General features: G+C 42.5%; 1 protein-coding gene across 2 annotated transcripts in view; it reads left to right on the top strand.

Moving 5' to 3' along the window:
- The window catches only part of SCAF8 (SR-related CTD associated factor 8), a 272,897-nt gene extending 249,345 nt beyond the window's left edge, over positions 1-23,552 (top strand). The window contains exons 24-26 of one of the 2 annotated variants that reach the window (XR_012883211.1): positions 16,996-17,086; positions 19,686-19,785; positions 22,724-23,552. The gene's annotated coding sequence lies outside the window, so the exon portion shown is untranslated. The remainder of the gene's footprint in view (positions 1-16,995; positions 17,087-19,685; positions 19,786-22,723) is intronic. The other variant, XR_012883212.1, reaches the window with a different exon arrangement.
- Positions 23,553-27,961: the final 4,409 nt, after the last annotated feature.

Genomic DNA, 27,961 nt, shown 5'->3' with positions numbered 1-27,961 from the left:
CATATTCATGTATGTTTAATGTCCATATTCATGTGTGTTTAATGTCCATATTCATGTATGTTTAATGTCCATATTCATGTGTGTTTAATGTCCATATTCATGTGTGTTTAATGTCCATATTCATGTATGTTTAATGTCCATATTCATGTATGTTTAAAGGAACAGTGTCACCAAATTTTTTTTTTTCATGTCAGTTTTATGTTAGTGTTTTATTAAAAACTTTTTATTTATTTGTGTGTTTGTGTGTTACTTTTTTCAATTTTTTCACTTTTTCTTCCCTATGGGGGCTGCCACTTTTTTTTCCATTTCTGTATGTGTTGATTAACGACACATACAGACATGGAATACGGCAGCCACAGTCCCATAGGGACTGCGAACGGGGCCCGTCCCAGCCACTTCTGTGTACGCCGTCTGTGTGGGAACGGCGCATGCGCCGCTCCCACACAGTCCAATTTGAAATGCGCGCCGTCCGGCGCCATTTTCCTGTGGACCGGAATTCGCGGCCGGACAGTAAGATTACTACTTCCGGTCGCGGCTTCCGGACTTGTGCACTTGGACCAGCGGCAGCAGACGGAGCGGACGGGCCGGAGGGAGCCGCGGCGGCAGGAGCAGGTAAGAGATTTCTATGTATGTTCGTGTTTGTGTGTGTTTACTACTGTATGTAAACCTACTACACTGTGTGTTAGCTCAAAAAATGGTGACACACAGTGTAGGAGGTTAGACCGTTCAATCCCCTCGTTTATCCTGGCACTAGCCAGGATAAAGGAGGGGGGATTCTCAGAGCTCACTAGAGCGAGTGCTTTTTTCCCAATTTTGCAGCAAAAAGCAATGTGGTTGCTTTACCACATGCAATGCTGCAATTTTGGGAATAGCTCCATCTAGCTACCAGCACTGGGAAATATTATAAATTAGAATCTAATTTATAATATTCCTGACTCGTGAAAAAAATAAAAAAAATTTGAACAATGTTTAATCACCTACACACTAATTGTTTAACTAAAAAAAAAAATACATGTTTTGCTGGCAACACATTCCCTTTAATGTCCATATTCATGTGTGTTTAATGTCCATATTCATGTGTGTTTAATGTCCATATTCATGTGTGTTTAATGTCCATATTCATGTATGTTTAATGTCCATATGCATGTATGTTTAATGTCCATATTCATGTGTGTTTAATGTCCATATTCATGTGTGTTTAATGTCCATATTCATGTGTGTTTAATGTCCATATTCATGTGTGTTTAATGTCCATATTCATGTGTGTTTAATGTCCATATTCATGTATGTTTAATGTCCATATTCATGTGTGTTTAATGTCCATATTCATGTGTGTTTAATGTCCATATTCATGTGTTTACAAGGTGTACTTTGTGCATACTCGTGTGTACTTTGTGTACTATACATACTTTGTGTATAATGTGCGTACTTTGTGCATAATGTGCCTACTTTGTGTACTTTGTGCATAATGTGCGTACTTTGTGTATAATGTGCCTACTTTGTGTACTTTGTGCATAATGTGTGTACTTTGTGTACTGTGCGTACTTTGTGCATAATGTGCGTACTTTGTACTGTGCGTACTTTGTGCATAATGTGTGTACTGTGCGTACTTTGTGCGTACTTTGTGCATAATGTGCGTACTTTGTGCATAATGTGCGTACTTTGTGCATAATGTGGAACTTTGTGTACTGTGCGTACTTTGTGCATAATGTGCCTACTTTGTGTACTTTGTGTACTGTGCGTACTTTGTGCATAATGTGCCTACTTTGTGTACTTTGTGCATAATGTGCGTACTTTGTGCATAATGTGCGTACTTTGTGCATAATGTGGTACTTTGTGTACTGTGCGTACTTTGTGCATAATGTGCCTACTTTGTGCATAATGTGCGTACTTTGTGTACTTTGTGCATAATGTGCGTACTTTGTACATAATGTGCGTACTTTGTGCATAATGTGCGTACTTTGTGCATAATGTGCGTACTTTGTGCATAATGTGCCTACTTTGTGCATAATGTGCGTACTTTGTGCATAATGTGCGTACTTTGTGCATAATGTGCCTACTTTGTGTACTTTGTGCATAATGTGCGTACTTTGTGCGTACTTTGTGTACTGTGCGTACTTTGTGCATAATGTGCCTACTTTGTGCATAATGTGTGTACTTTGTGCATAATGTGCCTACTTTGTGCATAATGTGGTACTCTGTGTACTGTGCGTACTTTGTGCATAATGTGCCTACTTTGTGTACTTTGTGCATAATGTGCGTACTTTGTGCATAATGTGCGTACTTTGTGCATAATGTGGTACTTTGTGTACTGTGCGTACTTTGTGCATAATGTGCCTACTTTGTGCATAATGTGCGTACTTTGTATACTTTGTGCATAATGTGCGTACTTTGTGCATTAATGTGCGTACTTTGTGCATAATGTGGTACTCTGTGTACTGTGCGTACTTTGTGCATAATGTGCCTACTTTGTGCATAATGTGCGTACTTTGTGCATAATGTGCGTACTTTGTGCATAATGTGCCTACTTTGTGCATAATGTGCGTACTTTGTGCATAATGTGCCTACTTTGTGTACTTTGTGCATAATGTGCGTACTTTGTGCATAATGTGCGTACTTTGTGCATAATGTGCGTACTTTGTGCATAATGTGGTACTTTGTGTACTGTGCGTACTTTGTGCATAATGTGCCTACTTTGTGCATAATGTGCGTACTTTGTGTACTTTGTGCATAATGTGCGTACTTTGTACATAATGTGCGTACTTTGTGCATAATGTGCGTACTTTGTGCATAATGTGCGTACTTTGTGCATAATGTGCGTACTTTGTGCATAATGTGCCTACTTTGTGCATAATGTGCGTACTTTGTGCATAATGTGCGTACTTTGTGCATAATGTGCCTACTTTGTGTACTTTGTGCATAATGTGCGTACTTTGTGCGTACTTTGTGTACTGTGCGTACTTTGTGCATAATGTGCCTATTTTGTGTATAATATGCCTACTTTGTGTACTTTGTGCATAATGTGCGTACTTTGTGCATAATGTGCGTGCTTTGTGCATAATGTGGTACTCTGTGTACTGTGCGTACTTTGTGCATAATGTGCCTACTTTGTGTACTTTGTGCATAATGTGCGTACTTGGTGCATAATGTGCGTACTTTGTGCATAATGTGGTACTTTGTGTACTGTGCGTACTTTGTGCATAATGTGCCTACTATGTGCATAATATGTGTACTTTGTATACTTTGTGCATAATGTGCGTACTTTGTGCATAATGTGCGTACTCTGTGTACTGTGCGTACATTGTGCATAATGTGCCTACTTTGTGTACTTTGTGCATAATGTGCGTACTCTGTGTACTGTGCGTACTTTGTGCATAATGTGCCTACTTTGTGTACTTTGTGCATAATGTGCATAATGTGCCTACTTTGTGCATAATGTGCGTACTTTGTATACTTTGTGCATAATGTGCGTACTTTGTGCATAATGTGCGTACTTTGTGCATAATGTGGTACTTTGTGTACTGTGCGTACTTTGTGCATAATGTGCCTACTTTGTGCATAATGTGCGTACTTTGTGCATAATGTGCCTACTTTGTGCATAATGTGCGTAATTTGTGCATAATGTGCCTACTTTGCGTACTTTGTGCATAATGTGCGTACTTTGTGCATAATGTGGTACTTTGTGTACTGTGCGTACTTTGTGCATAATGTGCCTACTTTGTGCATAATGTGCGTACTTTGTGTACTTTGTGCATAATGTGCGTACTTTGTGCATAATGTGCGTACTTTGTGCATAATGTGCCTACTTTGTGCATAATGTGCCTACTTTGTGCATAATGTGCCTACTTTGTGCATAATGTGCGTACTTTGTGAATAATGTGCCTACTTTGTGTACTTTGTGCATAATGTGCGTACTTTGTGCGTATTTTGTGTACTGTGCGTACTTTGTGCATAATGTGCCTACTTTGTGTACTTTGTGCATAATATGCCTACTTTGTGTACTTTGTGCATAATGTGCGTACTTTGTGCATAATGTGCGTACTTTGTGCATAATGTGGTACTCTGTGTACTGTGCGTACTTTGTGCATAATGTGCCTACTTTGTGTACTTTGTGCATAATGTGCGTACTTTGTGCATAATGTGCGTACTTTGTGCATAATGTGCTCTTTCTGAGCTTGGTGGTTTAAGTGGCTTGTGAACTAAGTGGAGTTCTAAAACCGGAGTTGAAAAGAGGAGTTGAAGCCCCAGTAAGTACTCTTCTTTTTCTTTGACAATTGTTCGCTGTTTTGGTGTAACTTGGATAATGGATAGCAAGATTGGAGGTTTTCTTCAGTGCACAGTTTGTCATATGTATACACGACTGGAGCCGGAGTTCCAGGGTGAATATCTCTGTGGCAGATGTGAGCATGTTGTTCACCTGGAAGCTCGTATTAGAGATCTGGAGGAGCAGAATGCAACACTGAGGAGGATAGACAATTTTGAGCGGAGCTTGCTGCTCACAGAGCATGCAGTTAGTGGGTTAGAACTGGAGGGTGAAGACATGGGTGAGCAGGATCAGGTAAGTAGCTGGGTTAATGTAGTTAGGGGCAGTAGAAAGGGGTCAAAGACAAGGAAGGCCGATCCGGTTTCTGGCATTCCAAGCAAAATTGCCAGGTTGGGTGATGATGCGAGGGTGTCAGTCTCAGAAAAGGCAGCCCTAGTGGATACTGATCTCCCTAACAGCCGGGAGAACAGCCCAGCTAGTAGTCGGCGGGATGGTAATGCAGGCAAGCCAAGACAATTGATAGTTGTAGGGGATTCTATAATCAGGAAGACGGATAGAATAATTTGTCGCCAAGACCGCCTCAACCGAATGGTTTGCTGTCTCCCTGGTGCCAGGGTTCGGCATGTGGTGGAACGGGTGGACAAATTGCTGGGAGGGGCTGGTGATGATCCAGCTGTCGTGGTCCATGTCGGTACCAACGACAGAATAAATGGTAGGTGGAGGAGCCTTAAGAATAATTTTAAAGAACTAGGCTACAAGCTGAAGGGAAGGACCTCCAAGGTTGTATTCTCAGGAATACTGCCTGTGCCATGCGCATCACAGGAAAGACAGCGGGAGCTTAGGGAGTTAAATGCATGGCTGAAGTCTTGGTGTAGAGGAGAAGGATTTGGGTTCCTAGAGCACTGGGCTGACTTTTCATTGGGGTACAAACTGTATTCTGCAGATGATTTGCACCTAAATGGAAGGGGGTCCTCTGTGCTGGGGGAGAGAATTCTAGCTGGGGTGGCGGAGTATTTAAACTAGGGCTGAGGAGGGAGGTCAATGTAGAAAAAAAAGGGGTAGCCAGGTTAGAGAGGGGTCAGACTATATTGGTGGGGGGAGAAACAGAATGTGGGGAGAGGACTAGACAACAAGATAAGGAGATCCTTTCGTTACAAAACATCAGTGTAAATAAAAAGGACCGATTAATGTCAAATCACATTTCTGATAATAAAAGTGAAAAACTGACAGGCAAGTTAAAGTGTATGTTCACAAATGCCAGAAGTCTAGCAAGCAAAATGGGGGAGCTGGAGGCCTTGATACTGGAAGAAAATATAGATATAGTTGGTGTTGCTGAAACATGGCTGGACTCTTCACATGACTGGGCTGTAAATCTACAGGGTTTTACACTTTTTCGTAAAGACAGGACAAATAGGAAAGGTGGTGGTGTATGTCTGTATGTGAGAAGCGATATGAAGGTGAGTGTGAAAGAGACAATAGTGGGTCAAGACTGTGAGGAGGTTGAAACCTTGTGGGTGGAACTAGAAAGGGAGGTAAACACTGAAAAAATTACTTTTGGTGTAATCTATAGACCCCCCAATATAACTGAGGAGATGGAAGGTCAGATATATAAACAGATGGAGCGGGCTGCACAGGCGGGTACTGTAGTGATAATGGGAGATTTTAATTTCCGGGATATTAATTGGTGTCATGGTTCGGCTTCAACTGCAAAGGGGAGACATTTCCTCAACCTGTTGCAGGAAAATTTTATGGGCCAGTTTGTGGAAGACCCGACTAGAGGTGAAGCTCTGTTGGATCTGGTCATTTCTAATAATGCAGATCTTGTTGGGAATGTCAATGTTCGTGAAAACCTCGGTAACAGTGATCATAATATAGTTACATTTTACCTATACTGTAAAAAACAAACGCAGGCTGGGAGGGCAAAAACATTTAATTTTAAGAAAGTCAATTTCCCCAGGATGAGGGCGGCAATTCAGGATATAGACTGGGAAGAACTAATGTCAAATAATGGAACAAATGATAAATGGGAGATTTTCAAATCTACTTTGAGTTATTATAGTGCAAAATTTATTCCTACAGGTAATAAGTATAAACGACTCAAATTAAACCCCACATGGCTTACACCTTCTGTGAAAGGGGCAATACATGACAAAAAAAGGGCATTTAAAAAATACAAATCTGAGGGTACAGCTGTAGCCTTTGTAAAATATAAAGAGCTTAATAAAATCTGTAAAAATGTAATAAAATTAGCAAAAATACAAAATGAAAGGCAGGTGGCCAAGGATAGTAAAACAAATCCTAAAAAATTCTTCAAGCATATAAATGCAAAAAAGCCAAGGTCTGAACATGTAGGACCCCTAGATAATGGTAATGGGGAGTTGATCACAGGGGATCAAGAGAAGGCAGAGTTACTAAATGGGTTCTTTAGCTCTGTATATACAACAGAAGAAAGAGCAGCTGATGTAGCCGGTGCCAGTTCTGTTAATATATCAGTTGATATACTGAATTGGATGAATGTAGAGATGGTCCAAGCTAAATTAAATAAAATAAATGTGCACAAGGCTCCGGGACCAGATGGGTTACACCCTAGAATTCTTAAAGAGCTTAGTTCAGTTATTTCTGTCCCCCTTTTCATAATATTCAGAGAATCTCTAGTGACTGGTATAGTGCCAAGGGACTGGCGCAGGGCAAATGTGGTGCCTATTTTCAAAAAGGGCTCTAGGTCTTCCCCGGGTAATTATAGACCAGTAAGCTTAACATCCATCGTGGGGAAAATGTTTGAGGGGCTATTGAGGGACTATATACAGGATTATGTGACAATAAATAGCATTATAAGTGACAGCCAGCACGGTTTTACTAAGGACAGAAGTTGTCAAACTAACCTAATCTGTTTTTATGAAGAGGTGAGCAGAAGTCTAGACAGAGGGGCCGCTGTGGATTTAGTGTTTTTGGACTTTGCAAAGGCATTTGACACTGTCCCCCATAGACGCCTAATGGGTAAATTAAGGACTATAGGTTTAGAAAATATAGTTTGTAATTGGATTGAGAATTGGCTCAAGGACCGTATCCAGAGAGTTGTGGTCAATGATTCCTACTCTGAATGGTCACCGGTTATAAGTGGTGTACCCCAGGGTTCAGTGCTGGGACCACTATTATTCAACTTATTTATTAATGATATAGAGGAAGGGATTAATAGCACTATTTCTATTTTTGCAGATGACACCAAGCTATGTAATATAGTTCAGACTATGGAAGATGTTCATGAATTACAGGCAGATTTAAACAAACTAAGTGTTTGGGCGTCCACTTGGCAAATGAAGTTTAATGTAGATAAATGTAAAGTTATGCATCTTGGTACCAACAACCTGCATGCATCATATGTCCTAGGGGGCGCTACACTGGCGGATTCACTTGTTGAGAAGGATCTGGGTGTACTTGTAAATCATAAACTCAATAACAGCATGCAGTGTCAATCAGCTGCTTCAAAGGCCAGCAGGATATTGTCGTGTATTAAAAGAGGCATGGACTCGCGGGACAGGGATGTAATAATGCCACTTTACAAAGCATTAGTGAGGCCTCATCTAGAATATGCAGTTCAGTTCTGGGCTCCAGTTCATAGAAAGGATGCCCTGGAGTTGGAAAAAATACAAAGAAGAGCAACGAAGCTAATAAGGGGCATGGAGAATTTAAGTTATGAGGAAAGATTGAAAGAATTAAACCTATTTAGCCTTGAAAAAAGACGACTAAGGGGGGACATGATTAACTTATATAAATATATTAATGGCACATACAAAAAATATGGTGAAATCCTGTTCCTTGTAAAACCCCCTCAAAAAACAAGGGGGCACTCCCTCCGTCTGGAGAAAAAAAGGTTCAAGCTGCAGAGGCGACAAGGCTTCTTTACAGTGAGAACTGTGAATTTATGGAATAGCCTACCGCAGGAGCTGGTCACAGCAGGGACAGTAGATGGCTTTAAAAAAGGGTTAGATAATTTCCTAGAACAAAAAAATATTTGCTCCTATGTGTAGAAATTTTTCCGTTCCCTTTTCCCTTCCCTTGGTTGAACTTGATGGACATGTGTCTTTTTTCAGCCGTACTAACTATGTAACTATGTAACTATATATAATGTGGTACTTTGTGTACTGTGCGTACTTTGTGCATAATGTGCCTACTTTGTGCATAATATGTGTACTTTGTATACTTTGTGCATAATGTGCGTACTTTGTGCATAATGTGCGTACTTTGTGCATAATGTGGTACTTTGTGTACTGTGCGTACTTTGTGCATAATGTGCCTACTTTGTGCATAATGTGTGTACTGTGCGTACTTTGTGCGTACTTTGTGCATAATGTGCGTACTTTGTGCATAATGTGCGTACTTTGTGCATAATGTGGTACTTTGTGTACTGTGCGTACTTTGTGCATAATGTGCCTACTTTGTGTACTTTGTGTACTGTGCGTACTTTGTGCATAATGTGCCTACTTTGTGTACTTTGTGCATAATGTGCGTACTTTGTGCATAATGTGCGTACTTTGTGCATAATGTGGTACTTTGTGTACTGTGCGTACTTTGTGCATAATGTGCCTACTTTGTGCATAATGTGCGTACTTTGTGTACTTTGTGCATAATGTGCGTACTTTGTACATAATGTGCGTACTTTGTGCATAATGTGCGTACTTTGTGCATAATGTGCGTACTTTGTGCATAATGTGCGTACTTTGTGCATAATGTGCCTACTTTGTGCATAATGTGCGTACTTTGTGCATAATGTGCGTACTTTGTGCATAATGTGCCTACTTTGTGTACTTTGTGCATAATGTGCGTACTTTGTGCGTACTTTGTGTACTGTGCGTACTTTGTGCATAATGTGCCTACTTTGTGCATAATGTGCGTACTTTGTGCATAATGTGCGTACTTTGTGCATAATGTGGTACTCTGTGTACTGTGCGTACGTTGTGCATAATGTGCCTACTTTGTGTACTTTGTGCATAATGTGCGTACTTTGTGCATAATGTGCGTACTTTGTGCATAATGTGGTACTTTGTGTACTGTGCGTACTTTGTGCATAATGTGCCTACTTTGTGCATAATGTGCGTACTTTGTATACTTTGTGCATAATGTGCGTACTTTGTGCATTAATGTGCGTACTTTGTGCATAATGTGGTACTTTGTGTACTGTGCGTACTTTGTGCATAATGTGCCTACTTTGTGCATAATGTGCGTACTTTGTGCATAATGTGCGTACTTTGTGCATAATGTGCCTACTTTGTGCATAATGTGCGTACTTTGTGCATAATGTGCCTACTTTGTGTACTTTGTGCATAATGTGCGTACTTTGTGCATAATGTGCCTACTTTGTGCATAATGTGCGTACTTTGTGCATAATGTGGTACTTTGTGTACTGTGCGTACTTTGTGCATAATGTGCCTACTTTGGGCATAATGTGCGTACTTTGTGTACTTTGTGCATAATGTGCGTACTTTGTACATAATGTGCGTACTTTGTGCATAATGTGCGTACTTTGTGCATAATGTGCGTACTTTGTGCATAATGTGCCTACTTTGTGCATAATGTGCGTACTTTGTGCATAATGTGCGTACTTTGTGCATAATGTGCCTACTTTGTGTACTTTGTGCATAATGTGCGTACTTTGTGTACTGTGCGTACTTTGTGCATAATGTGCCTACTTTGTGTACTTTGTGCATAATATGCCTACTTTGTGTACTTTGTGCATAATGTGCGTACTTTGTGCATAATGTGCGTGCTTTGTGCATAATGTGGTACTCTGTGTACTGTGCGTACTTTGTGCATAATGTGCCTACTTTGTGTACTTTGTGCATAATGTGCGTACTTTGTGCATAATGTGCGTACTTTGTGCATAATGTGGTACTCTGTGTACTGTGCGTACTTTGTGCATAATGTGCCTACTTTGTGTACTTTGTGCATAATGTGCGTACTTTGTGCATAATGTGCGTACTTTGTGCATAATGTGGTACTTTGTGTACTGTGCGTACTTTGTGCATAATGTGCCTACTTTGTGCATAATATGTGTACTTTGTATACTTTGTGCATAATGTGCGTACTTTGTGCATAATGTGCGTACTCTGTGTACTGTGCGTACTTTGTGCATAATGTGCCTACTTTGTGTACTTTGTGCATAATGTGCGTACTTTGTGCATAATGTGCGTACTTTGTGCATAATGTGGTACTTTGTGTACTGTGCGTACTTTGTGCATAATGTGCCTACTTTGTGCATAATGTGCGTACTTTGTGCATAATGTGCCTACTTTGTGCATAATGTGCGTACTTTGTGCATAATGTGCCTACTTTGTGTACTTTGTGCATAATGTGCGTACTTTGTGCATAATGTGCGTACTTTGTGCATAATGTGCCTACTTTGTGTACTTTGTGCATAATGTGCCTACTTTGTGCATAATGTGCGTACTTTGTGTACTGTGCGTACTTTGTGCATAATGTGCGTACTTTGTGTATAATGTGCGTACTTTGTGTGTACTGTGTGTACTTTGTGCATAATGTGCGTACTTTGTGCATAATGTGCGTACTTTGTGTACTGTGCGTACTTTGTGCATAATGTGCGTACTTTGTGCATAATGTGCGTACTTTGTGTACTGTGTGTACTTTGTGCATAATGTGCCTACTTTGTGTACTAGTGTTTAGGTAGTGTTAGCAATAGTTACGGCGCGGCAGGGTGGTGGTGGAGAAGGGGGGCCCAAGTTTGGGTAACAGCCCAGGGCCCATGGTCTTCTTAATCCGCCACTGCCAAGGCATGAGGAGGCCCGTGCGGTTGGGAACCTTGTAAAAGCGATCGCGGCATCTTCCTGGCTTGAAGGCATCGCTGGGATGTGATTGTAGAGTTGCCGATCATTGCTATGGCCTAACAATGGCCTCCTGGTCTGCCAGATATGGAAGCACATTAGGCCCCGTTTGGAGGTGGGGCCTAATAGGCTTGCTGACAGTGAATAACTGACAGCTCTAATGCATTGCACTATGTGGGTAGTGCAATGTATTTGAGACCCTAAGTGGGACAAAACAAAAAGTTCAAAAACATATTGAATAAAAGTGTAAAAATAAACCTTTCAAGTTAAAAAAAAAAAACACTGCCTTTTTTTCTAGAACACTTTTAATTTTAGGAAATACAGTAAAAAATAGTGTAGTACCGTGTTAGCCAGAGACAATATGAAATGTTAAATACTTTTGTGTCAAAAAAGACAAAAGTATAATAGGTATGATACCTTTATTGGCTAACCATAAAAGTTCTATATGCAAGCTTTCAGAGCGCAGAGGCTCCTTCATCAGGCCGTTTACAAATGAATGACTTAGAAAAAAGCACAACATTTAGATGTTACACAAAGACAATTAGTACATGAAGTGATATATCATTAAGATAAGCCGGGGCAATAAAACTGAGGTTATAGGGGTGATGACTTAGGAGTTAAGGCATCTGGAGTCAGTCTGATGGGGGACATGACGTGTGTCCATGTAGTGGCTCATAAATCCAGGAGTTAGATTGAGGCCTTGTGTCAATGACTGGAATTTTATCATCATCTTGAATTCCCAAATTTTTCTTTCTCTGTTGTTTTTAAAATGACCCTTCAGAATGAGTACCTTTAAATCTGCCAAACTGTGGTCTGGTCCAGAGAAGTGTTTTCCCACGGGTGTATCCACCTCCTGTTTTATTGTATGTCTGTGAAGATTCATCCTGGTTTGTAGTTTTTGTATTGTTTCTCCAATATAGATTCCTTTATTGATGCACCTTGTACACAGGATCATGTAAACTACATTGGAGGATGTACAGGAGAACGAGCCAGTGATTTTATAGTCCTGCTGTGTGTTTGGTATCTGGATGGTGTTTGATGACCAGATGTTGGTACAGGTCTTACATTTTCTACTGTTGCAAGGAAAAGTGCCAGTCTCTGATGGTGGTGAGAGGGGACTTCTGACCAGGAGATTCCTTAGGTTTGGTGGCTGTTTGTAGGCAAGGAGTGGTAAATCTGGTAATATTTCCTTCAGTTTATTGTCTTTGTTAAATACAGGTTGGAGATCAGCAGCAATTTTTCTCAAGATGTTCATTTGTGGGTTGTATATGACCACTAGGGGAACCCTGCTGTTGTCTTCCTTCTTTTTGTACTCCAGAAGATTGCTCCTTGGAATTCTTGTTGCTCTGTAGATCTGATCATCTATAATCCTTGGATGGTATCCCTGTTGTAAGAATGTATTCCTCAGTGATATCAGGTGTTGTTTTGTGTCTTCACAGTCTGAACAGATCCGTATGTATCGCAGAGCCTGGCTGTAGATGATGGATTTCTTTATGTGTCTCGGATAGAAGCTGTTCCATCTCAGATATGCTGGACGGCCTGTAGGTTTATGGTAGATTGTTGTTTGTATGGTATTGTCTCTCATGTATATGGTCATGTCCAGAAAATGTATTTGAGATGTAGAGTAGTTGAGAGTGAGTTTGATGGTCGGATGGAACTTGTTGAAGTTTTTATGGAAAGAAAGCAGTTCATGTTCAGAGCCTGTCCAGATTATCAGCAGGTCATCAATGTACCGGAAATATGCTAGAGGTTTAGTTGCGCAGGTTGATAAAAACTCTTCCTCTAGTTTGGCCATGAACAGGTTAGCGTATTGTGGTGACATTTTGCTACCCATAGCGCTTCCCATACATTGCAGATATATGTCTTTGTCAAATAAAAAATAATTGTGATGGAGTACGAACCTGATGAGTTGTAGGGCTGGCTCTGTCGCTAGATTGTTCTTTTGAAGAAAGTGTTGGCATGCGGCTATGCCATCCTCATGGGGGATGTTAGAATATAAAGATTCCACATCCATAGTTGCCAATATTGTTCCCTCTGGTAGTGGACCTAGGGCTGAGAGTTTGCAGAGGACGTCTGTGGTGTCCTGGACATAACTGGGTGTGCACCTCACCAAGGGCTTTAGAAGATTTTCCACCCAGCCAGAAATATTCTCAGTTAAAGTCCCAACACCTGAAATGATTGGTCTCCCTGGATTGCCTTCTTTATGTATTTTAGGTAACATGTAGAATGTTCCCATTCTGGGATTGTCCGGTATAAGGTCCTTTAAACTGTCTGACATAGCGTTGAAATTATTGATGATATGGACCAGTTCTACTGTGTATTGTTTGGTGGGGTCTTCATTAAGCAGGGTGTAGTATTTTCTGTCTGAGAGTTGTCTGTGTGCCTCCTGGATGTAGTCAGATGTATTCAGAATCACTACAGCGCCTCCTTTATCAGCTGGTTTGATGATGATGTCTCTGTTGGATTTGAGTGATTTTGTTGCATTCCTTTCCTCCATGCTGAGATTGTGTGTTACTTTGTGTTGTTGGTCCAAGATCTCAGATTTAACTTTTTTTCTGAAGAAGTCTATGTAGTAATCCAGAGTTTGATTGTATCCAGGTTGTGGGGTCCAGTTTGTCGTCTTCTTCTTTCTTGATGTTTCTTTTCCCATCCCGGCTTGTGATGTCATATCTGTTTTGTCAGAAAAAAATTCTTTCAGCCGCAATCTGCGGAAGTATTCCTCCACGTCACTGCAAAACTGGGCTCTGTCAAGTGGTTTAGTGGGACAAAATGTAAGTCCTTTAGATAGAACATTCATTTCCATTTTGCTTGGTTCATACTGAGAGAGGTTTACAACAGAGGATGGTATATCCAAATGGTTATGTGGATTTTGCTTTCCTTCTTGTATTTTGAGACCCGATTTCTTCCTTAGTCTGTGGAGTTTCTTTTGTTTGCAGATGATAAGTTGATTTTGTAATTTATTGTAGAATTCCTTTAATACTTGCTTGGTTAGACTTGATCCAGGTCCTTGTATTGTATCACTTAGGGAATTAATCTCATTTTGGATGGTTCTTTTCTTGTTGTAAAAAAATCCAATAAAGTGATTCCGCAGTCTTTCAGATGATCTGTAGCAAAGTTTCTGTGAAAAGTGAGTGTTGTAGGTATATTCCGTTGGGTTCTTGATCATGAGGCCTTTGGGGATAAGATTCTCCTTTTTGCATCTGGTTAGGAAGAATATGTCGCTATTCAGTTGTGCCAGTTTCTTCAGTAGGTTTTTAAGATCCATCTGTGTTCGGTACATTGGGGTATCCTCCATTTTCACGAAGTACAGTAAAAAATAGTGTAGTACCGTATTAGCCAGAGACAATATGAAATGTTAAATACTTTTGTGTCAAAAAAGACAAAAGTATAGAAGGTATGATACCTTTATTGGCTAACCATAAAAGTTCTATATGCAGCTTTCAGAGCACAGAGGCCCCTTCTTCAGGCAGTTTACAAATGAATGACTTAGAAAAAAGCACAACATTTAGATGTTACACAAAGACAATTAGTACATGAAGTGATATATCATTAAGATAAGCCGGGGCAATAAAACTGAGGTTATAGGGGTGATGACTTAGGAGTTAAAACGTTCAAAAAAGTACATACATTTTGTATCACTGCGTCCGTTACAACCCAAACTGTAAAACTAATCTTATTTTTCATGCATGGTGAACACCGCAAAAAAAATAATAAAAACCAGAATGCCAGAAATGCTATTTTTTGGTCACCACCACTCACAAAACATAGAATAAAAAATGATCAAAAAGTTGCATGTACCCCCCCCCAAAATAGTACCAATAAAAACTACAACCCGTGCCGCAAAAAACAAGCCCTTGCACAGCTTTTTTTAATGAAAAATAAAAAAGTTATGTCTCTCCTCATCCTGTGCGAGTTCATACAGCAAAGGTGACAAGTGAATTATTTTAGTGTTTTGTATTTTAAAATTAAGTATATGTTTATTGAATTTATAATTATACAAATTCACAGTAAAAGAAAGTGTTAAAATGGGTTGCTCATTTTGTTTTGTTCCTTTTTTATGTATAATATGTATTGTTTTGAACGACTGGGTGGGTTATGGGTACAGTTTGGGTTGGCATGGCCAGTGTGTGTTATTTATTTCATATTTGTGTGTTTTTTGTTGTTTTTGGAGGGGAAGGGGTTGCATAATATGTCCCCCAAGATTTCACAACAGACCTCTGAGAACATTCTGACTTTATATGAATTTATACTGTTCAGTTTTCCACTGTAACTGAGGCATCCCAACTTGCTATAATTCATTTTGCCATTGACTTGATTTACCTGATGATTACACTAATGATGCTACCACAAGAAGACGGTGCATAAATTCATCTATAAAACAGTTTTACCTGTTAAGGACCAAACACTGTGCTTTAATAGCAATTTTTTTAAAGCAGAATTTATGCACAGTTTTCTTATTTACACTGTTAACTAGTAACTCACAATATGCTAACATCATTAGTTTAATCATCAGACAAAGGCTGGGTTCACACAGAGTTTTTTTGCGGCAATTGAGCGCCGTGGGCAAAAAAACGCAGCAAAATACACTTTCTCTGCCTCCCATTGATGTCAATGCTAGGTCAGAGATGTAAACGCCCGAAGATAGGTCATGTTGCTTCTTTCTCCCGTGAGACGATTTTTCCGCTCGCGGGAAAAAAAAACGCCTCCGCCATTTTTGGCAGGTTTTTGGCACGTTTTCCGACCCGGTTTCTGCGTCAAAAAAATGTGTAAAAAAACTCAGTGTGAACTGACCCTAAGGCGGGATTCACACGACCGGGTCCCGCCCGAGCCCGAGTGTTGGCCGGTAAAATCGGCCATTTTGCCCGGCCGGTTTGCATAAAGTTTAGCATCCGTTCCGGGCCGGGCAGATCTGGACAGTGACATCAGCGGCACCTCCTGAAGGGGAATCCCCATGTGTTCGGGGATTCCGCTTCAGGAGTTTCCCCTGATGTCACTGCCCAGATATGGACAGAGACATCAAGCGCTCTGTCCAGGAGCGGAATCCCCGAAAACACGGGGATTCCGCCCCTTCAAGGAGCTAAGGCTGAGTTCACACGTTGCGGATTTGTCGCAGATTTTGTTGCGGTTTTGACGCAGATCTCACCCTTTTGCATTGCAAAGTGTAAAATCTGCGCTGAAAATCTGCGTAAAATCCGCGACGTATGAACTCAGCCTAAAGTGGGGCTAGCACATAGCAGAGCGGGGAGATACCTCCCTGCTCTGCTATAGTGGCGTCGCTACAGTAGTAGCAGCCGCATCAGCAGCAGCTGCTAGCGGTGCCATGGAAGGTGTCGCCGGGCCAGGGCGCTTTTAAAACAAGCAGGGGAAGGGAGCCAGCGCAGCGCTCCCTCCACCTGCTGTACACCCCGGCCCTGCCACACAGTGTACAGCCATGCGTCCGAATGGCATCAACTCCTCCTCCTCACATGCACTCTGCGCTGTGAGGAGGAGGAGATAGAGCGCAAGCGACGGAAAACCCGGCCATCACTCGGGACACATTCCGGTGATGGCCGTGTATTACCCGGCCCCATAGACTTCTATGGGAGCCGGGCGGCCGGGTACCCGGCCGAAAATAGAGCATATCCTATTTTTTGACGGCCGGTTTTCCCGGCCGTCAAAAAATCGGTCGCGTGAATAGCCCCATTAGGGGTCTATTATTCCTAATGCAGCCGGGTGCCGGCCGATTTATGAACGGCTGGCATCCGGCTTGGAAACCCTGTCGTGTGAATGAGGCCTTAGCGTACAGAAGTATGCTAATACATTACATTACATTAGTTTCCACTGAATGTTCCAGCAAAATAAAAAATAACCAGAAAGTTTTATCATTTCGAATCATTTATCTTTTCTCCATATTAGGTGGTATTTGTTACTTGGAAGACAAAATGGAAATTGTGGAATGAGAATTAGCAACAACATGGCTGAGATAAAACGTGGTCACATGGATAATGTAAGTCTGGAATAACTGCTGTCTTTTATTGATGTCATAAATTCTAACACTGATGTACAAAATGTAATAAAGCAACATATTAGAATCAGGGGCGTAACTAGGAAACACCCATAGCAAACTTTTGACTGGGCCCCCATCACCTGGGTGCCACACACAGCCCACCTTTGTAGATAGTGCCCCATGTAAATAGTGCCATACAGCCCCCTCCTGTAGACAGTGCTATACAGCTCCCCTGTAGACAGTTCTATACAGACTCCCCTGTAGACAGTACTATACAGCACCAGTATAATGCCCCCCATAGCTGCCCCACAGTATAATGCCACCCATAGCTGACCACCACTGTATAATGCTCCCCAAAGCTGACCACCACAGTATAATGCCCCACACAGTATAATGCCCCCCATAGCTGCCCCCAAACTATAATGCCACCCATAGCTGACCACACAGTATAATGTCCCACACAGTATAATGCCCCCCATAACTGCCCCACACAGTATGATGCCCCCCATAGCTGCCCCACACAGTATAATGCCCCCATAGCTGCCCCACACAGTATAATGCCCCCCATAGCAACCCCCATGGTATATTGCCCCACACAGTATAATGCCCCTCATAGCTGCCCCATACAGTATAATGCCCCTCATAGCTGCACCCCACACAGTATAATGCCCACTCATAGTTGCCCCATACAGTATAATGCCTTCTCATAGCTGCCCCATACAGTATAATGCCCCCATAGCAACCCCCATGGTATAATGCCCCACACAGTATAATGCCCCTCATAGCTGCCCCACAGTATAATGCCACCCATAGCTGACCACCACTGTATAATGCTCCCCAAAGCTGACCACCACAGTATAATGCCCCACACAGTATAATGCCCCCCATAGCTGCCCCCAAACTATAATGCCACCCATAGCTGACCACACAGTATAATGTCCCACACAGTATAATGCCCCCCATAACTGCCCCACACAGTATGATGCCCCCCATAGCTGCCCCACACAGTATAATGCCCCCATAGCTGCCCCACACAGTATAATGCCCCCCATAGCAACCCCCATGGTATATTGCCCCACACAGTATAATGCCCCTCATAGCTGCCCCATACAGTATAATGCCCCTCATAGCTGCACCCCACACAGTATAATGCCCACTCATAGTTGCCCCATACAGTATAATGCCTTCTCATAGCTGCCCCATACAGTATAATGCCCCCATAGCAACCCCCATGGTATAATGCCCCACACAGTATAATGCCCCTCATAGCTGCCCCATACAGTATAATGCCCCTCATAGCTGCACCCCACATAGTATAATGCCCACTCATAGTTGCCCCATACAGTATAATGCCTTCTCATAGCTGCCCCATACAGTATAATGCCCCCATAGCAACCCCCATGGTATAATGCCCCACACAGTATAATGCCCCTCATAGCTGCCCCATACAGTATAATGCCCCTCATAGCTGCACCCCACATAGTATAATGCCCACTCATAGTTGCCCCATACAGTATAATGCCTTCTCATAGCTGCCCCATACAGTATAATGCCCCCATAGCTGCCCCACACAGTATAATGCCCCCCCATAGCAACCCCCATGGTATAATGCCCCACACAGTATAATGCCCCTCAAAGCTGCCCCATACAGTATAATGCCCCTCATACCTGCACCCCAAATAGTATAATGCCCACTCATAGTTGCCCCATACAGTATAATGCCTTCTCATAGCTGCCCCATACAGTATAATGCACCCATAGCTGCCCCCACAGTATAATGCCCCCATAGCTGCCCCCACAGTATAATGCCCCCATACTGTATAATGCTGCCCCATCTAGTAAAATGCTCCTATAGCAGCCGCTGTATAGTGCCGAATAGAAAATAATAACCTAATTACTTACCTATTTCTGTTCCCACGACAAGTGAGGATCCTTCTCCTCTTGTCTGTGCTATGAGTGAATCGGAGCAGACAGGCAAGATTACGTCACAACACCGCGCCTGCCTGCGCCGAGCCGCTCACGGCAGAGTGAATGCTGGAGCAAGGAGCTGTCAGTTGCGTGCTCCAGCATTAAAACTATCAGAAAGCAGGACCAGCGCAGTTAGCGCTGTGTGGCTACGGGGGCCCATTGGGCCCCTCAGGCCTAGGAGCCTGTTGCAATTGCGACCTCTAGAGCTACGCCACTGTTAACAGTAGCCTATGGCAGAGCAGGGAGATACCTAACTGCTCTGTCATAGTGTTCAATGGCATCTGCGTCTGAAGGACGCAGACACTATTGAGTGTGGCGTCGCTACCGCTGTAGCAGCCATATCGGCTGGTAGTGGAGCCCCCGGGCATGGGGGGGCCGCAGGCCCCGTAGCAGCCTCTAAGGCTGCTACAGCAGTAGTTACGCCACTGATTAGAATGATAGTAAGGGATGAAATTATTACACAATTATTTTATTTACTTGTTGAACACGTAAAGAAAGGCTAAGTTCATATATATTAATTGTGTCTAGTCAGTTGTTTTATGCCTGAGCCAGACACAACTGATGAAAAAGTTGTTCACTTTGTGGATCGGTCTGATATCCGCTGCATGCCACGTTTTTCTGTCTTGCACAGGATACCACTGGACACAAAGCTGTTCCCATAGAAAACTATGTCAAGTGCGTATCATGACAGGTGGGCCAGACATATGTGAAGGGCGCCTTCGCCAGCATCGGTAAGTGAATCAAAGCAACAAAGAGTAATTCAGAAAGATTATGCTGATAAGAAAGTAGTATACAAATGATGTTTGAACTCCTAGGGTATGTTCACACGTGCACGTCAGTTACGGCTGAAATTACGGAGCTGTTTTCAGGCGAAAACACCTCCTGAATTTCAGACGTAATGGCATGTGCAGGCGTTTTTCGCAGCGTCCATTACGGACGTAATTGGAGGTGCTTTTCTATGCAGTCAATGGAAAACGGCTCCAATTACGTCCCAAGTAGTGACATGCACTTCTTTGACGCGGGCATCTTTTTTTACGTGCCGTCTTTTGACAGCGGCGTGTAAAAAAATGACCATCTGCACAGTACATCGTAAAACCCATTCAAATGAATGGGCAGATGTTTGCCGACGCTTTCAAGCAGTATTTTCGGCCGTAATTCCAGGGCCAGTTCACACAGAGTTTTTTGACACTTTTTTTGATGCGCAAACCGCGTAGGAAAATGCGTAAAAAAATGGCCGAAAATGCCTCCCATTGATTTCAATGGGAGGCGGAGGTGTTTTTTTCCGTCTCGCGGGAAAAAGAAGCGTCATGCCCTATCTTCGGGCGTTTACGTCTCTGACCTCCCATTGACATCAATGGGAGGCAGAGAAAGCGTATCTTGCGGCACACAATGGCCACGGGCGAAAAATGCCATGAAAATCGGCGTGCAGGCAGAGCAAAATCTGCCTCAAAATTCCAATCGGAATTTTGAGGCAGATTTTGCGCCAGCAAAAAACGGAATTGCCGCGTTTTTTCCGGCCAGTATATATATATATATATATCTGTGTGTGTGTGTGTGTGTGTTTATATGTGCCTGTGGGTATAGTTATCATCTACTATATGATCTGTACTCAGAGAGTTATCACTGTTATTTTTGGTGTTGCATAGGACTTCAGGTAACACAGTTATCACTGTGTTATCTGTGGTGTTATATAGGACTGCATGTAAAATCTACTACATTATCTGCACTGTGTATATCTGTGCCTATGTGGGTATATATGGGTCTGTTTGTGAATGTGTCTTTGTGCTTGTATTCATGTGCCTTTTATGTATTTGTATATGTTCCTGTGTGTGTGTGTGTGTGTGCGTGCGTGTGTGTGTGTGTGTGTGTGTGTGTATGTGTATGTATGTGTATCTGTGTGTGTGTGTGTGTGTGTGTGTGTGTGTGTGTAAATATGTCTGTACATATATATATGTACCTGTATGTATATATTCCAGAATGTGTATATTTGCCTGTATGTCTAAGTATCTGTCTTTATGTATGTACAGTATATACAGTGAAGGAAATAAGTATTTGATCCTTTGCGGATTTTGTAAGTTTGCCCACTGTCAAAGACATGAACATAATTTTACCAATGAGAGATAGATTATATTAAAAAAACAAAAAAACAGAAAATCACATTGTCAAAATTTTATATATTTATTTGCATTGTGCACAGAGAAATAAGTATTTGATCCCCTACCAACCATTAAGAGTTCAGCCTCCTTCAGACCAGTTACACGCTCCAAATCAACTTGGTGCCTGCATTAAAGACAGCTGTCTTAAATGGTCACCTGTATAAAAGAGTCCTGTCCACAGACTCAATTAATCAGTCTGACTCTAACCTCTACAACATGGGCAAGACCAAAGAGCTTTCTAAGGATGTCAGGGACAAGATCATAGACCTGCACAAGGCTGGAATGGGCTACAAAACCATAAGTAAGACGCTGGGTGAGAAGGAGACAACTGTTGGTGCAATAGTAAGAAAATGGAAGACATACAAAATGACTGTCAATCGACATCGATCTGGGGCTCCATGCAAAATCTCACTTCGTGGGGTATCCTTGATCCTGAGGAAGGTGAGAGCTCAGCCGAATACTACACGGGGGGGGGGGAACTTGTTAATGATCTCAAGGCAGCTGGGACCACAGTCACCAAGAAAACCATTGGTAACACATTACGCCGTAATGGATTAAAATCCTGCAGTGCCCGCAAGGTCCCCCTGCTCAAGAAGGCACATGTACAGGCCCATCTGAAGTTTGCAAATGAACATCTGGATGATTCTGAGAGTGATTGGGAGAAGGTGCTGTGGTCAGATGAGACTAAAACTGAGCTCTTTGGCATTAACTCAACTCGCCTTGTTTGGAGGAAGAGAAATGCTGCCTATGACCCAAAGAACACCGTCCCCACTGTCAAGCATGGAGGTGGAAACATTATGTTTTGGGGGTGTTTCTCTGCTAAGGGCACAGGACTACTTCACCGCATCAATGGGAAATGGATGGAGCCATGTACCGTCAAATCCTGAGTGACAACCTCCTTCCCTCCACCAGGACATTAAAAATGGCTCGTGGCTGGGTCTTCCAGCACAACAATGACCCGAAACATACAGCCAAGGCAACAAAGGAGTGGCTCAAAAAGAAGCACATTAAGGTCATGGAGTGGCCTAGCCAGTCTCCAGACCTTAATCCCATCGAAAACTTATGGAGGGAGCTGAAGATCCGAGTTGCCAAGCGACAGCCTCGAAATCTTAATGATTTACAGATGATCTGCAAAGAGGAGTGGGCCAAAATTCCATCTAACATGTGTGCAAACCTCATCATCAACTACAAAAAACGTCTGACTGCTGTGCTTGCCAACAAGGGTTTTGCCACCAAGTATTAAGTCTTGTTTGGCAAAGGGATCAAATACTTATTTCTCTGTGCACAATGCAAATAAATATATATAATTTTGACAATGTGATTTTCTGTTTTTTTTTAAAATATAATCTATCTCTCACTGGTAAAATTAACCTATCCTAAAATTTCTAGACTGTTCATGTCTTTGACAGTGGGCAAACTTACAAAATCAGCAAGGGATCAAATACTTATTTCCTTCACTGTATGTTCTAGTATGTGCGTGTCTATATATGTAGTTAATTTTTGGTTTGTCTAGGGGGCGGCAATAGACAGTCCCGCACAGGGCACCATCCAACCTAAGGCACGACCTGGCTACAACTGTCAAATTCCTTGTATCAAGCCACTCATGACCCAGAGACAACGTCAGAAGCGTCTTACCTGGGCTAAGGAGAAAATGAACTGGTCTGTTGCTCAGTGGTCCAAAGTCCTCTTTTCAGGTGAAAGTTAATTTTGCATTTCATTTGGAAATCAGGGTCCAGGAGTCTGGAGGAAGAGTGGAGAGGCATCAATCCAAGTTGCTTGCGGTCCAGTGTGAAGTTTCCACAGTCAGTGATGGTTTTGGAAGCCATGTCATCTGCTGGTGTTGGTCCACTGTGTTATATTAAGTCCAGAGTCAACGCAGCCGTCTACCAGGACATTTCCCTCTGCTGACAAGCTTTATGGAGATGCTGATTTCATTCTCCAGCAGGACTTGGCAGCTGCCCACACTGCCAAATGTACCAATACCTGGTTTAATAACCACAGTATCACTGTACTTGATTGGCTTGCGAAGTCGTCTGACCTTAACCCCATAGAGAATCTATGGGGTATTGTCAAGAGGAAGATGAGAGACGCCAGGCCCAACAATGCAGACGAGCTGAAGGCCGCTATCAAAGCAACATGGGCTTCCATAACACCTCAGCACTGCCACAGGCTGATCGCCTCCATGCCACGCCACATTGATGCAGTAATTCATGCAAAAGGAGTCCCGACCAAGTATTGAGTTCATATACTATATATACTTTTCAGTAGGCCAACATTTTGGTATTAAAAATTATTTTTGAAATTGGGCTTATATAATATTCTAATTTTCTGAGATACTAAATTTTGGGTTTTCATTAACTGTTAGCCATAATCATCAACATTAAAAGAAAAAAATGCTGGAAATAGATCACTCTGTGTGTAATGAATTTATAAAATATATGAGTTTCACTTTTTGAATTGAATTACTGAAATAAATTAACTTTTTGATGATCTTCTAATTCATTGAGAAAGACCTGTATACATGATAGATGTGCATATTAACCCCTTCCCTCTTTGACCACGTTTGACCTTCAGGACAGAGCCTAATTTTTCAAATCTGACATGTTTCAATTTATGTGGTAATAACTTCAGAATGCTTTTACCTATCCAAGCGAGACTGTTTTCTCATGACACATTGGACTTTATGTTACTGGCAAAATTTGCTCGATACATTCAGTATTTAATTGTGAAAAAATCCAAAATTTTGCAAAAAATGTCAAAAATTAAAATTTTTCTAAATTTAAATGTATCTGCTTCTTAGGCTGGGTTCACACAAGCATATTACGTCCGTAATGGACGGAACGTATTTCAGCCGCAATTCCCGGACCGAACACACTGCAGGGAGCCGGGCTCCTAGCATCATAGTTATGTACGATGCTAGGAGTCCCTGCCTCGCTGTAGGACAACTGTCCCGTACTGTTATCATGTTTTCAGTACGGGACAGTAGTTCCACGGAGAGGCAGGTACCCTTGGCATCGTACATAACTATGATGCTAGGAGCCCGGCTCCCTGCAATGTGTTCGGTCCGGGAGTTGCAGCCGAAATACGTTCCGTCCATTACGGACGTAACATGCTCGTCTGAACCCAGCCTAAGACAGATAGTAATACCACACAAAATTGTTGCTAATTAACATCCCCCATATGTCTACTTTAGATTGGCATCGTTTTTTGAACATCCTTTTATTTTTCTAGGATATTACAAGCATACCTCCCAACTTTCAAGTATCACAAAGTAGGACAATTTTTTTCTTTTAAGCCACGCCTCTAATCTCATCTAATCCCCACCCATACACACCCGATTCAGTTCACGCAGTATCATGCTCCCATAGTGCCTCCCACACAGTATCATTCTCCCATAGTTCCTCCCACACAGTATAATACCAAACAGCTGCCCCTACACAATATAATGCCCTCTAGCTGCCACCATACAGTATAATGCCCCATAGATGCACCCATACAATATAAAGCCAACACAGATGCCCCCATACACTATAAAGCCCACACATATTCTCCCATGCAGTATAATGCCCATACAGATGCCCAAATAATGTTCAAACAAATTTCCCCATACAGCATAACGCCCCCATAGCTTCCCCCATACAGCATAACGCCCCCATAGCTTCCCCCATACAGCAGAATGCCCCCTTAGCTTCCCCCATACAGTATAATGCCCCATTAGCTGCCCCTAGTTCCAATGCCCTTGTAGATAGTGACACAGTGCCCATGTAGGTAGTGCCACAGTATATTGCCCTCTTGCTGCCACCATACAGTTTAATGCCCCCATACAGTATAATGCCCACATAGATTCTCCCATGCTGCATAATACCCACACAGATGCCCCCATGCAGTATAATGCCCAAACAAATTCCCCCATACAACATAATGCCCCATAGCTGCCCCATACAGTAAAATGCCCATACAGATGCCCCCATACAGTATAATGCCTCCATAGCTGCCCCATACAGTATAATGCCCCATAACTGCACCATACAGTATAAAGCCCCATAGCTGCCACATACAGCTTAAAGCCCCCCTACAGCATAATGCCTCAATAGCCTCCCCATACAGTATAATGACCCCATAACAGCTCCATACAGTACAATGCCCCCTAGCTGCCCTTATACAGTATAATACTCCCAAAGCTGCCCCTAGTGCCAATGCCCATATATAAAGTGCCAGTGCCCTCTCAATAGTGCCACAGTGCCCATGTAGATAGTGCCCCTATATATTGCCACAGTTCCCATGTTGACAGTGCCACCCCCTGTAGATAGTGCTACACCCCCTGTAAACAGCGCCATATATGGACAGTGACGTCAGTGGATACTCCTTGAGCGAATCCCCGTTGCCGACTCTGGCCAGGGATTCCACTCCAGGAGGAGCCACTGACGTCAATGTCCAGATCATTGGCAACGGGGATTCTGCTCAAGGAGTAGCCACTAATTCTGAAGCAGGAAACTATCAGCTCCCTACTTCAGAATTAGTTCAGAGCGGAAGGAGCTCCTCCGCTCGCCGAAGACTCCCCGGCATCCTTGCCAACCTCCACTTCAGAAATTTCTGAACAACTGAGCTAAAAATCACGGACAGACCAAAAGTTTTACGGACACATTACAAAATCAAGAGTAAGGCCCCGTGCACACGACCGTAGATTTAGTCCGTAATTACGGACCCATTCATTTCTATGGCCGTAGAAACCTTCCGTAAAAAATTAGGACATGTCCAATTTTTTTATTTTATGGGCCATGGTCCTATACTTTATAATGGGAACACGGTCCGCAAATGCGGATGACTGTCTGCAGCGGGCCGCGGCCGGCCGTGCCCGTAATGACAGATTGTAATTACGGGCATGGTCATGTGCACGGGGCCTCAGTGATAATAAAGAGAATAACTAACACCTTTTATAATTGATCACACGAGTGGGATAGTAAGAAGAAGAGTACAGGCACAACTGAAGTTGAATTAAAAAACTATTAACGTAAGGCTTCTATCACACTAGTGTTTCTATACGTTTACCTGTCTTCCATCAGAGGAAGAGAGGATCGATACATTAAACGAAAAAGCAACGGTTCCGTTAGAATTACTATTGCTTTCAATGGTAATTCTTTTGTATCCGTTTTGTCTCCGTTCGCTAGGTTTCCGTTTTTTTTAAAAGGAAACAAAAGTGCAGTCTGCAGAACTTTTATTTCCGTTCAAAAGAACGGAAACCTAGCAAACGGAGACAAACGAAAACCAACTGATACAAAAGAATTACCATTACATTCAATGGTAATTCTAATGGAACGTATCGATCCTCTCTTCCTCTGACGGAAGAGAGAAAAACGTATATTAATGCTAGTGTGAACTTAGCCTATTAAGATATTAAAAATATTTTAAAAAAAACAAAACCCTGCTGGCCTTTGAACCATAGACCTTCCATAGGTAAGGCGGACAAGCTGACCACTACACTATAGAAGCTGTCACATTCAATGCCTGCGAAACAGTAGTAGTTGAGGGTTCAGTCAATAACGACATGCACTATCTCTGTCTATCCTGCCGGCAATGTCTGTCTGTCTGCTGCATGTGGGTGGTGACTGGTCAGAGACTCACAGTCAGACTGGCTGCTGCTGCTGCCGCATACAGTGTGCACTGGGAGTGACTGGGAGACTCACCAGTCACAGCCCCGCTTGCAGATTTCCCACCATAATTAAGCACAGGAAAGCTACAAGAGGGGCTGCCTGTGACTAGTGTGTCGGACACTCATTCCACCCCCGCCCCCCTGCCTGGTCTCTGGACATGAGGTCAGGACCAGGTGACTCACACGTTACTGGTCCCGGCACGTTACGGTCTGTGTGTCTGTGACTGTGGTCACCCCAGTCAGAGACAGTTGGCAACTCTGCTCCCCGGACACAACGCTATTTTAAGCGCTGTGCTCGGGGAAGCCATTGACAGTACTGTCCATATATAGACGTCAGACGCCAGGAAACAGGCGCCAGATAAGGAACTACAGACGTGCCTGAGCGATTTCTTGCCACTGCAAGCACGCCTGCAGACATACAGCCTGTTTGATTTGCTCCAGCACTCCTGAAAATTTGGATTTAGCTGGGTATGGCCCCTCTCCCCTGAAGAATCATGTGGCCGTGAGGAGATTTTATCTATACTACGAGAGTTCACAGAGGAGATCCTATATACATACAAGGAGAGATTTTTCCTGATCCATTGGACAGCAAGCTTTAAAGGTTGTCAGAGAAAACGGATGACATCCATACGGGTAGGGGGGCATTGAGCCCCATACTCTTGTACCTGTTGGTCACTTATTATTACCTGTTGGTCACTAACTGGAAAGGATCTCTAGACATAAAAATTGATGAACACTCTTTATTCATTATATACACGCATGAACTGCTGTTAATGTCGTATCACCTCACGATACTGGATACAGGCTATGAATGAGCATCAAAAATTCAGTACACTTGCTACTTTTTATATATATTGTCTGTACATTTATGTTTTTTCTAAAGTAATTTTTTAAGAGAAACAAGTAAAAGCTATATTTTATATACAAAAAACTCCGGATCTACTTTTCTTTTCTATATATATTACGGAGAATTCATTAAAAAGAAGTCTGGATGGTGGACTTTATCTTTCATCATCATTCATTACTTATATATGGAAAGTGACGTCAGTGGCTAATCCTTGAGCGGAATCCCCGTTGCCGACTCTGGCCGGGGATTCCGTT

Source organism: Rhinoderma darwinii, chromosome 4 (genome assembly GCF_050947455.1).
Source record: "Rhinoderma darwinii isolate aRhiDar2 chromosome 4, aRhiDar2.hap1, whole genome shotgun sequence".
Lineage (NCBI taxonomy): Eukaryota > Metazoa > Chordata > Amphibia > Anura > Rhinodermatidae > Rhinoderma > Rhinoderma darwinii.
This window is presented reverse-complemented; position numbering and strand designations above follow the sequence as displayed.